This window comes from Arachis ipaensis, chromosome B06, assembly GCF_000816755.2.
Source record: "Arachis ipaensis cultivar K30076 chromosome B06, Araip1.1, whole genome shotgun sequence".
NCBI lineage: Eukaryota > Viridiplantae > Streptophyta > Magnoliopsida > Fabales > Fabaceae > Arachis > Arachis ipaensis.
In genome coordinates, this window is record NC_029790.2 from 8,899,559 (window position 1) to 8,902,763 (window position 3,205).

A 3,205-nucleotide genomic window follows, 5' to 3' on the forward strand; every position below is an offset into this window, starting at 1 on the left:
TTGAATAAAATTACTCTTAAATTAAGATAATAAACATATATTTTATAAAAATTATAAAATTAATAATAATTAATTTTTTATTTTATTATTTTATCAATTTATAATCCAAATTCATGTGGCAAAACACTTTGGCTAATAATAGAAAACAGAAAAGAATAACTCATTCTGTTATCCATGGAACTCACTTAAGCTAACTTAAATTCTAATTTATTTACTCTTATAAGATGTTCTGTACATTATAATTTAATTGTAATCGACGTATAACTTGGCTATTAATTTTCAAAAATAAACTATTATAATTAATTAATCCTTTATGACTTTGAATCTAATCTTAATTTAATATGAAATTACATCAAATACTTATTTCAACGTCAAAATACCTTTTGTAAATAATTTAATATGAAAGACTAAATTACTTAATATAATATATGTCATTATTATTATTATTATATAAAAATATTTCATCTGAGTATAGCTATCAACCAGAAAACAAGAAAATAAGGAATTTACGGGTGGAACCGACGAAAATACAGCGACCATGTCGTAATAATAATGAAAAGAATCTAATTGTCGGATGTATATGTTGTACGCATCTACATGAGGTAGATAGATTGACCCTAACTGAATAATCCTTCCTGAGGCCGTAATTTATTTCACAACCATTGAAATGTGTTAAAGGACTTTTTTTTCAACTACTATTAAATCACAATCACTGTAGAGAAGAGAGAACCTAAAATTAGAAGAGAATTCTGAGACCTACGACTCTCCAATTAAAGACATTGATCTTTGCCAAAGAATTCTAGGCTCTCATAGCAAGTGACAGAGGATAATAGCCGCAAGAAATAAATGTGTAGGAAATATGTTCCCAGCATGCTTGTTTAGTTAATTGTTAGATTAGGACTTAACAAACTCAATGCAATCGTATAGTACTTAATTAAATTAATTTTACTCGCATCTATCTAAATTTGTTTAAAGAAAAAAAAAAGGGAATAAATTATAGGTGGAGAATGTACCAAGAGGCATAAATATTTCGTCGCTACGTGTTTTGTCGTCTAAACCCAAGACGTAAAACTTCCCGTCACACCAGAGAAAAGAAAGTGTGTTGTATTAATGTAGAACCATTTTTTTTTTAATTATTTAGCTGATATGTTTATAATTAGTAGTTCTTGAGGGTTTTAACTTTATATTTTCAGCTCGATCTTCAGCAACGACGATAACGTGTATGTAGGAGTTAATTATTGATTTCTGACTAATACATAAGATTTTATTTTTGACTTATTTGAGGGAGGATCTCATTGGCGTACATCTAATAGGAATTGAACCTACGAATTCGCCAATTATGAGTTAGGTGCTTTAACCATTCAGCCATGGATGCTTAGTGGGGATCTTCGTACATGGTGAATAACCAAATTCCAATTGAAGTGAAATCTTTCAGATAAATTAATGTAATTTAGGAGGATTTGATAAAAGGACATCAATTCAAATCCTGAATTTTCGAATTGAGAGAAATATTGAGAGAGATCAAGAATTCTCGCTATTTTTTAGATTCATGGACCCAATTTAATTATACCATATATACAATAATTTATTAAAAAAATATTAATATAATAAATAAAAAAATTTTAAAAAAGATATTGTATGTTTGAAAATAAGAATAAATAAATCTTTAACTAATTTGAATTTAAAAATAATTAGATCATGTTCATTTTTTAACTTAATATGTTAACGTTTTTCGTTCAAAATTAACAGAAAAATATCCAAAAAAAATTGTATTGTGTGACGAAAGTAGAGCAGAAATCGAAGTAGATTTTTTTTGAGTAAAAGGTCAAATTAGTCCCTAAAGATTACTCGTTTTTTAAAGGGTAAAGTACTAAATTGGTCCCCTATGTTTAGACGTAATTCTGTTTTGGTCCTTAAGGTTTAAAATGTCCTATTTGAATCCAAAAAAGTTTCATTTAGCATCAATTTAGTCCTATAGTGGGGTTAAAGTTAAATAATTAATGGAATGTCTTACATAACAACCGTAGAAGACAAAATCGATAATCTGGAGAACAAGTACCAGCTCCAAAGGCACAAAATTAACCGTTGATGCATCAATACATTTATTTATCATTTTCTTTAGTTCTAGAAAATATTTTATTTATATTGTAAGAAAAATAATAAATAAACGTATTAATGCATCAACGGTTGATTTTATGCCTCTAGAACTTGTACTTGTTCTCCAGATTATCGATTTTATTCTTGTACTGTTGTTATGTAGGATATTCTGTTAATTATTTAACTTTGACCTCGCTGTGGGACTAAATTGATGCTAAATGAAACTTTTCGGGATTCAAATAGGACACTTTAAACCTTAAGGACTAAAACAGAATTACGCCCAAACATAAGGGATTAATTTAGTACTTTACCCTTTTTTTAAATTAGTTCTCAAAAGATTTTTTTTAATCAAATTCGTCCTTTAAAATTTTTAATTAGTCATGTTAATCCTTTCATTAATATTTTTATTGATGGTGTCAAAATTTGTTAATATGGCACGTTAAATGACACCCCAACACACCCTATGAATCTTAATTGACTATTAACATAATAAGTTTATGAAATTAGATCGTATTAAAACCTAATTGAAGTAAAAACTTGAGTCATTGGAATCCCTCAATTTGAGGTTGATTTAATTTAATTTCGTAAACTAATTATATTAATAGTCAATTAGGACTACTAGGTGTGTATTTTTATGTTACTTAATGTACAACATCAACAAAATTTGACGCCGTTAGCAATGGAAGTGACGGAAAGACTAACATGACTAATTTAAAATCTTTAAAGGACGAATTTGATTAAAAAAAATCTTTCAGAGACTAATTTAAAAAATGGGTAAACTTTTAGGTAGTGTTTGTTTTAAAGTACCGAGATAGAGATTGAAAGACTGAGATTCAGTATCATGTTTGTTGGTTCAGAGACTGGTACTAAAATTTCTATCTCTGTCTCCAAAATTTCAGTACTTCCAAAAAGTAGAGACACAGGAGACTAAAATTTTTAAAGATTGAAACTGAAACTTTAATAACATTTTATACCTAAAATACCCTCATTTTAATTAATTAATTCCAATTTTACCCTTTATGCAAATTAAATTAGAGTTTCATTCTTGTTTTAATTTCTATCTCCCATTTTACGCCAAACAGAATAGGGTAAAGTATACTTTTTGTCC